Source organism: Felis catus, chromosome B4 (genome assembly GCF_018350175.1).
Source record: "Felis catus isolate Fca126 chromosome B4, F.catus_Fca126_mat1.0, whole genome shotgun sequence".
NCBI classification, from domain to species: domain Eukaryota; kingdom Metazoa; phylum Chordata; class Mammalia; order Carnivora; family Felidae; genus Felis; species Felis catus.
This window is the reverse complement of record NC_058374.1, coordinates 50,177,239-50,189,405: the sequence shown is the minus strand read 5'-3', so window position 1 is coordinate 50,189,405 and position 12,167 is coordinate 50,177,239. Positions and strand designations below refer to the sequence as shown.

Here is a 12,167-nt window from a genome sequence, read left to right as displayed (position 1 = left end):
TTACTTCCTTGATAAGGAGTCACCTTAGAATTACATTTTAATAAATCATTGAAAATAAATCTTCTGCATTACAGCACGAAGGTTTAGAGAAAGAAAAAGCAAATAGAGAGAAACTAATCAATGAAAATCTCCTGCTGCCAATATAATAACAGATGGACAAATGCTAATATATAAACTGTATTACACTCACACACACAGCCAAAAAGAAAAATGTAAGATAAATATCACGGAAGTCAACTGTCACAAATGAGACTTGAGTAATAACCCCATCTTTACTATTCATCATCTACTGTGCCTCCTCCAAACACTTTGCTGAATTATAAACCAGGGTATTTAGGGCACATTTTTTGCAACCTAATAAGATGGCCATCTTTAGATTACTACTACTAAGGTTCAAAGCATCTTACCAAATTTTTCAAAACAAAGTAAAATGTAAACATATACATCTATGTAATGCGTATACATAATACATACAACATATGATATGTACATACATATTTGAAGGAATTTAAAACTATAGCTGGAATCATTGTAAATATTTAATAAGTATACATTAGTTAAGAATTTTGTAGTAAAACTATTTAGTAATACCAATGTCATTTCTTTTATTCATGCTCAGCTCTGAAAAGACTGGCACAGAAGCCATAAGTCTCTCAACATGAATTCCATAAAAAGAATGGTTTAGATTCTTTAGAATTCTTTGGATTCTTTGGCTAGAACTTACAAGATTTTTATGCAGGGAATGACAAGTCAGGTCTTTAACTTGGGTGAAGTGAAGACTGACTGGAGGGCAGAGCGGACCAGAGGGAGGTAGGGCTTTAGTGACTCCTGCATTAGTCCAGGTTAGAAGGTGGGCATTTGAATTAAGGAACAAGTGGAGAAGGAAATGAATGCCATCAGTTTTCAGAAGCTGAACTGACAGAATTTCACATTTGATTGGCTGTGGAGAGGGAGAGGACTTGAGAATAGCTTGAGGTTTCCATTTTGGAAAACGTGGAAGGCTAATAATGCTATTTATGAGTTAGAGAACGTAGATGAAGAAGTATGTAGGGGAGGTGATAAAGTTCATGTGTTAATTAAGAGTATTTCCAAAATACTGAGTTAGATTAATGTTCTTTCTGGGCCCTTTGCCTCTAGTGAGTCAGTGGTGATTGAAAATGGCATTTATTGCAGAAATAGCTACCGATGTTCCTTAGGTAAGTTTATCTTTGCATATTCCCATTAATTTTTTATTTAGTATGTAGGTTAGGCCCATTGTCTGAGAGGGTATGGCTTCTGCACCTGAATAGAATTTTTTTTTTTTTTGCAACTGACTGAAATAGCTATCTTTGGGTTAGTACCAAGGTTTAAAGGCATACTAATAATTATCTCAAAAAAGATGGAAAATATAAGTATATTTTTAAATTCAGCCTCTGAATCTGATAAACATAGTGAATAGTGGTTTGAGGCTGCAACAAATTTTATCTAACATTCAGAAAATATTTGTCAAAAATTTATATTCATTTATTTTTAATTATTATTTTTTATTTCATTTTCTTTAGAGAGAGTGAGTGCAGGTAGGGGAGAGGGGTAGAGGGAGAGAGAGAGAGAAAGGGAGAGAGAGAATCTCAAGCAGACTCCATGGTCAGCATGGAGCCTGAAGCAGGGCTTGATCCCACAATGCTGGGGTAAAAAACTGAGCCAAAATCAAGAGTCGGAGGCTCAACCAACTGAGCCACCCAGGCACCCGTATATTCACTTAAAAGATGTAGAAATCAAAATTCTCTAATTGGGGAAAATTAGTAATGCCAAGTGTTTCCACAGTTCGTAAACAAAAAAAAAAAATTAAAAAATGGTAGTTATTTTTTATTTTATTTTGTTTTATTTTAATTTTTTTTAATTTTTAAAGTTTTTAAAATTTATTTATTTTGAGAGAAGGAGAGAGAAAAGTGCACGCATGCAAATGGGGAAGGGGCAGAGAGAGAGGGAGAAAGAAAATCCCAAGCAGTCTCCACTCTCTCAGCACAGAGACCAATGTGGGGCTGGATCCCACAACCCTGGGATCATGACCTGAGCCTAAATCAAGAGTTGGATGATCAATTGACTGAGGCACCCCAGTAGTTTTTTTTTTTATTTTAAAAATATGAAGACATTCTGGAGCCTGGCACAATATTTGGCATATAACAGAAACTCAATAAATGTGAAATAAATCTGTTTATATTTGAAATGTAAATAGTGGCTTATATATTTTAAGTTGTCCATATCTTGAGGCAGTTGTTCATATATTTTAGCATCAAAGTATTTTGATGCTAAATAACTCAATTATTTAGTTATTTTCACATTGACTAATTTTGGCATTTTTATTTATTAAATAATTATTAATTAACTATTTACATATGTATTGGGGCGCCTGGGTGGCGCAGTCGGTTAAGCGTCCGACTTCAGCCAGGTCACCATCTCGTGGTCCGTGAGTTCGAGCCCCGCGTAGGTCACCATCTCGTGGTCGGTGAGTTCGAGCCCGGCGTCGGGCTCTGGGCTGATGGCTCAGAGCCTGGAGCCTGTTTCCGATTCTGTGTCTCCCTCTCTCTCTGACCCTCCCCCGTTCATGCTCTGTCTCTCTCTGCCCCAAAAATAAATAAACGTTGAAAAAAAAATTTAAATATGTATTAATATTAATTAAATATTATTTATTTTAATAATTTAAGGCATTTTGTCATTTAATAGTTCAATATAACTTTCCATACACTCATAAACACACTCCCAAATAATTCACCTATCATCTATTTTGTTTTAAAAACTTACTGCTGAGGGGCTCCTGAGTGGCTCAGTTGGTTAAGCATCTGACTTCGGCTCAGGTTATGATCTCATGGCCCATGAGTTTGAGCCCTGCTTGGGGCTCTGTGCTGACAGCTCAGAGCCTGGAGTCTGCCTTGGATTCTGGGTGTCCCTCTCTGCCCCTCCCCCGCTCGTGTTGTGCCTCTCTCTTAAAAAATAAATAAACAGTAAACAAAATTTATAAAAAAAAATAAAATAACTTACTGATGAAATTTTTATGGTTATACAATATTAATAATATGGTTCATATTTCAATTTTTTGAAATAGATAATTGCAAAATATATAAATTTCCCAGGGAAATTCTTTCCATGGGTTTCATGACCAATAACTTAAACTTAACTTTCTTATATTGATTTCTGAAATTCAAGATCTGATGAAACACAGCAATATATGGCAGGGTATTTCCCTTTCTACACAAGGTTACCCTGTCTATCCATGCTTATGCATAGATTACTTTTACTTGATGAGGCTTCTTGGTTCGGATGTTTCCTCTCATTCTGTAGCATCATCTGCTTTATCCCCTGAAGACACCCCTGTACTATTCAGCATTTCCATGCACCCAATCCTTAATAAAACATAACTTAAAACTTCAGTGCACTTTATCCAACATTTATTAAATACCTGCCAAGTGCTATGATAGGTGAAAAAAAAGCTGAATTAAATTCCTTCATGTATCATTTCTTCTTCCTTGGTGATATCAGTGGTTAAGAGTGATTGCTCTGAATAATCCAGTGGGTCCTTTACTCTGTGACTTCTAAACCTCATTTTCCTCATTTTAAATGGAGATTGTAATAGTACCCGCATCATAAATTTGTTGCGGGGAAAAAAGCAATATTGATAAACTATTTGCAACCGTCCCTGAAACATAGTATGTGCTCAGTTAATGTTGGCTACTACTCTCCTTTGCATGGATCAATTTTCAAACCAGTAGAGTAGATTATTATGGAATTATGTACATTTACTACACTTATATCTAATTATAATCCTCAAAATTCTATGGAAAATGTCTTCCTATAGACATTTTCAAAATTTTAATTCCAATATATTTATATATACTTACTAATTATTTCTTGCACACCAGACAGTGGTGATGCAAATATCAAAGTAAGATTTGTTTCCAGTATGGGATTAGGTTCAATAAACTGTTTTCATTCACATCTTTCCTAATGTAAGATATCTTGCTGCAGTCTTTCCTGGTTCTCTTCAAATCTCCCAGGTCTTTGTCTATTCAAATTTATTGAACATTTTTCACATTAACTACAAATTTCATCAATGATTCAATTTTGACACCTTGAACTTCTCCTTTTCACACTCTTAGCTAAGGAGTGCTTTTACTTATATGGTGGCCATGTCTTCCAGCAGGAAAATTATGTCTAAAATGATTCATCATTGATCTCTTCTTCCTGTATACATTTACAGGCTGTTTTGTGCTACCAAAAATCAAATGTATGGGACAGCACAGTGATAGTTGACCTTTTTGATTTCTACTTATACAACTTATTATCCACGTGACTTTAGTCAACTTATTTGACATCTTTCTGTTTTGCTCATCTTTCTAATGAGAATAATTGCACTCACCTTTTGAAGTCTTAAGATACATTGAGATAGTGAAGTACAGTGCTTTCTGCAATGCCTTTGATACCTAAGTGTCCCTGAAAAGAGAATTCGAGATTAAATTATTGTTATTTAACTATTTAGTATATTGTTCTTGTGAAGCTTCCATAATTTTCTACATAAAATGTGTGAAACATATACACTCTCACCTTTAAAATCTTATTTAACAATTTAATTTTCCTATCAGAAAAAAAAGTCAGTTTTTAGGAGTAGTACCTGGGGAGTGCAGATGGTTGGACAACAGATTATTGATTTCGGCTCAGGTCATAATCTCACAGTTTGTGTGTTTGAGCCCAACATCAGGCTCACACTGCAACATGGAGCCTGCTTGGGATTCTCTCTCTGTCTCTCTCTGCCTCTCCCCCAGTCTCTTGTGCACACGCACTCTCTCTCCCTCTCTCAAAATAAATAAATATTAAAAAAGAAAAGAAAAGAAAAAATCAGTTTCTAAATGAAATAATTTATCCCAGTACACTCTTCGTAAGTTGCAGCCTAGGCAGTGGGAAACCACATTGTGTTTATATATTGGAATCTGAATTTCAGTCCCAGTTCTGCCACTGACTGTTCAGTAGGTAAGCCACTTAATTTCTCTGGGCTGAGGTATTCTCATATGGAAGACAGATGGATTTCTAAAGTTTCTTACAACTCTATTCTGATCCTAAATATTTCCCTCCTTTCAAAAGTTAAAGCTTATGTTATGAGGTGAATTGGGTCCCCTCAGAACCCATATTTGAAGTCTTGATTTCCGGTACCTCAGAACGTAACCTTATTTGGAGACAGGGTTATTGCAGATGTAATGGTAAGATGATGTCATATCGCAGTGGAGTAGGCCCCTGATCCAATATGATTGGTGTCCTCATAAAAGGGGAAAACTGGAGACAGAAATGCACGCAGGGAAACTGTCATGTGAAGACGAAGGCAGAGATCAGGCCAATATTTCTACAAGTCAAGAAACATCAAAGATTGTCATCAAACTACCAGAAGCGAGGGGAGGGGCACAAAACAGATTCTTCCTCACAGGCCTCAGAAGAGATCAATCCTATGGATGCCTTGAACTTGGACTTAGAGCCTCCAAAACTGTGAGACAGCACATTTCTATTGTTTAAGCAATCATTTTGTGGTACTTTGTTATGACAGCCTTGGGAAACTAATAAATCTTATTCCGTAATTAACTAAAAAATGCTGAGTGTCAATTATGATATAAATATATATGCATATATGTGTATCTGTATGTCTGTATAAATAATATAAAATACACTATCGGAGGCTTTGTCTGATTTATTGTATCAAGTAGACTGTTGATGGAAATATTGAGCAATTAAACATTGAATTCAATTACTGAACATTAGGGTTTCAAATTGAGAAAGATATATTTTAAGGAAAAGCTTCAAAATTATAATGGCTTTTTATATCAGAAAGGTCCCTAAATATATTTCCTCCTCTTTGAAGTCTAAGAGGATGTTGCTATCTCTAAATTGCCTCTCTCAGTTTTTAACAACTCCCTAAATGGGTTTCCTGAGCAAGTAAGAAGAGTAGAAGCTTTCTCGGTCAGCAGTCAGCATTCTTGGTTCATATCACACTGGTTAGTGCTTCTGAGGTATTTTGATTTTCTTATGAGACTGCTTTTCCCATTTGCCCTGCATGTCTTTCTGTTGCCCTTTATGAGAATGTGAGCCCTGTGAACTTAAGGTTCGGAGCACTTTCATCCAATCTGAGAACTATCAATTTGACCATTGCCTAAATAATAACCTGCTATGTATCCTTTCATCCTAAAGAAAGACCCTAATTGATAATTTGGGCACATTCTATCACAAACCTTCTTCCACACAGTAACGAGGGGACCACTTCTAATTCAAAAGATTTCAATATAGGCCAGGAAATTATAATGCCCTGTCATTCACTGAAACATAGTCATAGATGCTTTTGTTAGGGGAATATCTTAGGAATATTTTTAAAAGATTTTTTTAGTTTTTATAAGTTTATCATAATGATTAAGAAGACCGGCTCTGGGGGTGCCTGTGTGGCTCAGTCGGTTAAGTGTCCGACTTTGGCTCAGGTCATGATCTCACAGTTCGTGAGATCGAGTCGCGCGTCAGGCTGTGTGCTGACAGCTCAGAGCCTGGAGCCTGCTTCGGATTCTGTGTCTCCCTCTCTCTCTGCCCCTCCCCTACTCATGCTCTGTCTCTCTCTGTCTCAAAAATAAATAAAAACATTAAAAAAAAGAACATCAGCTCTGGAATTAGACCTAGACTGGGTTCAAATCCCAATTTTACCACTTTAATAGCTTGTGGCCCTGGGATCATGATGTAACCTTCATAAACACATCTCATTCCTATGACTAATACCAACCTTGAAAAGTTATTGTGAGGGTTAATGAGATAGTACTTAACACAGCACTTAGAGCATAGTACTGACTACCAAAGGCTCAGTAAAGGTTCTCTGTTGGGTTCTTCTTAGCAGTGACAGTAACATCAACAGCATTGCCAGGTTTCAGTCATTATGAACAATGGAAAATTTCAGTGGGGCAGACTGAGTGCCTCCTAGGTGATTACAGGCAACTAAATGGGTTCATTTGTATTGGCCACTTCTTATAGATACAATCTAACTTTGGCCTCTGAATATTAGGACGTAAATCTGAAAGCGTTCAGTCCTATGTGACATGGGTTATCTACATAAACATAGGGTTCTCTGTGAGAAAGACTGATGTAGGGCACGGAGATATAATAGAAAATAAGGACATAGACTGCAAATGATTGCTTTTAATTGAGTATGTCATCGGAAGGCAAAGTAAAAACTTTGAAACTCTCTACAAGTCTCAGGATTTTATACACTGCCCACGTTTAGTTCCTCTGTCAGACCTGCCATTTTATGTGTAATATAATACTGCTTAAGGTTATCAATCTTTAAAAAAGTATACCATTGCTTTATAGCCACTCCTGCTTTGCAATACAAATGACATAATTACTTGTTCTGGCTGGAGGGGGTCCAGTTCCTCTAGTTCATTTTTTAAATGCAAATCTTATTAAGTATTTTATCCTAAAATGGCTAATGCAAAAAGGGCAGTCCTAGACTAAGATGGACAACATGCCTAAAAAATAAATACTAGGCAAGTAATGAAACCTGAATTAAATCAGCGTAGTGGAAACCAAATTGATTACTTATTGAAATATGTTAACATGGTGTAATGGGTAACTGCCAAAGTCAGATATACAATAATATTACATGAATCATTGTCAGATAATCACAAAGGTTTATAAGAGCAATAAGAAATTTTAAAATCTTTTCTGCCGAAATCTAGAGGCTCATAAAAAAAATTACAGATAGTGATCCGTATATTATGTAGTTCAGTTAAAAAGATCCTTTTGTTTTTTACAGGTTCTCTTTTTGGTTTTCTCCAAAATTCATAGGCTTGTTGTCAAATAGAATAATGGGCAGTTTTTCTATAAAATCTTGCAAGAAACTTTTAAGAATGCTAAATGCATTGTCTCTGCTCAATTCATTTTAAGATTTCAGCTATGCAACAAAGTCTTTTTGAAAATTCTTTTTTTTATTTTGAAATGTGGAATACACATGAAAAGTATATATTGTATATTTTTGTGTGTACAGTTTAAAGAATTAAAAAAAAAAGAAACACCCAATGTACACACCACTGTCCTAATCTAAAAAAATATAATTCTGTCCTTGGAGCTACCTGGAACAATGCCTTTTAAGAGATTGCTTTCATTGAAGCTATTCTGAAAATAATTGAATTAAATTGTTTGGTTGCTTTAAATGTATCCATTGGTTTCTAGAATGTATCCATTAGTACTTATAGGCTTTTTTTTAAACCCAATTGTTTAAATGTCCAGTTTCACACAAACGATTTGCAATGTAATTTAAAAAATTGAAATGTAATACTTCATACATTTGTTCAGTGTTTAACAATTAGAGAGCATTTCACAGCTATTGTTACTCTCCAAGTTGTTAACTTAAAAGATATAATACCTGAAGAGCTCTTATTCATTTCACAACGTTTAAATAGCAGTAGGGAAAAGCTGGAGCAGAAAATCCATCCAAACTCAGATAATTGTACTACCTTTAAATTTTAAATTTGATCCTTTACGCCTCAGTTTCCCCTAAGATACATTTGAAAAACACACTGCCTGCCAAGATTGACAAGGTATTTGAGTATTTTGTTTGCCTGATGATCAAAGAGAGCTCAACAAAGAAGGGAAAGCCCATTGACTCCTGCTGGGAAGAAAGTGACTTCATTAGCACATCATAGGGGTGCCCCTTTGAAAGTGTGTTAAACTGTGTTAACAGTTTGGTTTAGAGGTGGGAGTGTGACTGGTTTAAACTTGTCTCATTAATATACTAGTGTGATTCTGAGTTGGATTTTGCAAGCCTGTTACAGTATTGCCCCATTGCTCTCCCTAGAATTCCTTACAATTTCTACTTCTCCGCAGCTGACTGTTATCAAGGCTCTGTTCTTGAGTGATTTCTAGCCCTAGGACTCTTCCTTTGTTTCAGTCATCAAGAACTGTTAGCAGCTCATTTTCCCAAAGAAGGGCCATTTCGATGTATTCTGTTGTTTCAGCAGCCCTTTGTCTTCCCCTGGAAGAAGAAATGAACCCCCATGCTTTCCAGAGAGGCTGGCACTCAGAGAAGCATATTGCTTTATGTGATGAGAGATGTAGGAGGAGGCCCAAGTGACTGGACACACACACCCTAAGGGTTATCCGTGCAACCAATAATTAAGTTCTTCGAGGCTGATTACTTTCTGTTGCTTAGATGCAAAGCAAACAGAAGTGTCGTACACAGGATAAAAGCCAAAGAGCTGAGTATGTGTAAACCTCTTTTGGAAGATTTATTACATGTCACAATGTGGCTATAACTTATTCTCATCTGTCCCTCTTGGCACTCACCAACAGTGATGAAAATGGAGAGTCTTTACTCAGGGAACTCTTGACTGCATTACTATTAAATTATTTGCATATTGGTAGCACAGAGGAATCCTGGGATGGCATTTTTCCAAGTTTCATTACCCTAACCCTCACCACTCAATAAGAGTTCCCACAATCCCAATGAGGTGGAGAGTTAGCAGTGGAGCTATTTGCCTTCTGAGTATTTTCACCGTTAACTAATGAAGAATTGCAGGTAAATGACACTAACTGAAAGAATGGAAGGATGGAGGGATAGATGGATGGATAGAAGGCCCCAACAGTTTATTAACAAAGCAAAGTGGTTCATTGGAGGGGGGTTGGGGGGGCATTTAAATGAATGAGCACAATTGTATTGCAAAACCACAGAGCCCCCTATTGGTAATACAATATAGTTTATCTTGGTTACTGCCATTCTGTTTTGATGAACAGTTTCATCATGGAGTATTTGTTATGTCACGGACAGACAGATGACCATGAATCAATCTTTCTCCATCCAATCGCGTGCCTTTTGCTAACTACAAAGTGTCCACCTGCATATGCACTACGGTATACTCACCTCAACAACTAGACTTACAAAAAGTTCAGCACAGACCCCATAGCATCATGATTTTCTCCATCTTACTAGGTTTAAAATTACCAGTATTTTTATGAGTTATTTTTAACATTGTTAGCTTGACTTTTAAAGACCTAACCTTCCCCTACCTCACTTACAAATGAGATCTAATTTAAAGTGAATTTCTGCCTTTCAGACCAATTAGGGTAATGTTTTCTGCTTTCCTCTTTCATTTAGAATCTTCCACCTTGTTCTTCTATCAACACATTAATGCATTTCATTAGCAGAATGGAGATAGTTTGGGATAGGATTGGAGAGAACTAAAGGTCTTCTAAAATCCTTAGTAGCTTCCCCAAACAACCCCAAGTTAAATAATCACTTAATTATTTAAATGACAAGAGAATTAGCAAATGTGTGTTTGAAAACATCAACTCAATATTATTTGCATTGATCTACCAGACTTTAAATTTTAAGTGTATTTACTAGGGAAATGCGGCCTCCAGACAAGTGCCCTGAATCTGCTCTCAACTACATTGTTGCTCCGAATCTCCATCAACATGAAAATTCTGGAGCCATTGTTTTTGTTTTTTTCTACCCTGACATGTCTCTTTATTTCCTCATGTGCATTACAGCAGCAAAGTCTTAATCCTGCTCATGCTTAGCTGAGGGCAGAATTAACCCTATTCCCTACATCTATCCCATTTCGTCATGCTTTGATCCAATTAGTCTTTAACTCAAAACTTACTCTTCTTAGAAATTCTTCCTCATTGAACCCTAATCCTTGATTTACCCACAAATTCATACGATCTCTTCCTTGTTAATTATACAAATTCTAGAATATTACAGCAAAAATTTGGTAATTAACTGAAGCACAACAGAATGCCTAGATAAAATATTTATGTTCCTGTCACTTTTTCAGTCTTTTCTGAATTCTCATAATCTTATACCCTATAAATACTGTTGTTCCCTAATTTGTTGTTTTAAAATTTTTCCTTTCTTTGGTCTTGTATAATCTTCCTTGAAAACATCAACCACTCCTATAGCCTCTTTTAACTATTGCCGATATACAGATAATTCCCAATGCCTCCTCAATATTTTCATCAGGATATACCAGAATTCCCTTCAACTCAATAAATCTATTTATTCAGCATTTATTAAGAGACTTCTGGTTCAGGTCATGATAGAGTACCTAGTTTTGTAATTAAATTCCCACCATAAACAACTAAAAAACTTAGAAAAATATATATGAGGGAACTGTTTTAAGGCATTTGATAGCAATTGAGACAAGGCTACAACCCATGAAAAAAGTCAGGCTCATGGGTGAGCACCATTACCACCTGTCAGAACCTTGGACATCTCCTGAGTTGACCTTATTCTGAGACTGCTTACAGGATGTCTGGCTGAGAGCAGGGGCTGGGAAAGACTATAGAGTGCTTGACGGAGTCAGTTCTGTTATGCCAAGATTAGAGATCTTGCTGGGAAAGCCTGAAACCCTGACATATGATGATCATCTGAATGTATGTGCCCAAACATTTGGGCTCCCCAAATCCTCTAAATACTTAGATCCTATATAGGTGGCCTTTTCTGCATGTGGGGAAACACTGTAGAGTCCTCTCTCCCACAAGGAAACAGGGTCAGCTTCAGGATTTTCCCCACAATCTTCTTTTCTGCACGTCAGGCCAAACTTTGATTTAAGTCATAGCAAAAGCAAGTCAAAGATCTACTGGGCTTGATTAGTGAGGAAAAGGACTGTACTTAAAAAAAGAAAGAACGAAAGAAAAGAAAGGAAAAAGGTATTAAATAATTAGTCAGCATTGATGGCGAAAAGCCTGTGCAGAGTACTCACAACTGAATTTTGAAGGTTCTTGATCAAGAGGACAGGACATAACACTAAAAAAAGGAGAGTTTATTAATTCTCCCAGGGTATGACTTTAACACTTGGCAAGGACTCCAGAGAATGATGCAAATTTGTTGCTTTATAGTGGCTTTCAGAAGTTTAGAGAAAGTGATGGCCCATGATAATTGAAGTTGCAATGCTTGAACTGCCATGTGAGACAATGGGGAAAGGGATAAAAAGCCTCAGGGAGGTGGGCAGGCTAGAATGGCTATATTATGTGAGACCAGAAGACCCACCAGAGGATTATGTTCCACAGAAACATAATTATGTTCCAGATTATGTTCCAGAGAAAATGTCATTCAGCAAGGCCATCAGGAATCCACTGGTGTGAGGGATACCAGAATCAATAATAAGTTCAGTGGTGGC

At 36.5% G+C, this 12,167-nt stretch overlaps 1 long non-coding RNA gene across 5 annotated transcripts in view; it reads right to left on the bottom strand.

The window, feature by feature from the left end:
* The window catches only part of LOC102902449, a 61,600-nt gene that overhangs the window by 9,404 nt on the left and 40,029 nt on the right, over positions 1–12,167 (bottom strand). For all 5 annotated transcript variants that reach the window (XR_006600562.1, XR_006600564.1, XR_006600560.1 and 2 more), the window contains 2 exons: positions 5,182–5,368; positions 4,394–4,467 (listed from right to left, as the gene is read on the bottom strand). This is a non-coding gene — a long non-coding RNA (uncharacterized LOC102902449). The remainder of the gene's footprint in view (positions 1–4,393; positions 4,468–5,181; positions 5,369–12,167) is intronic.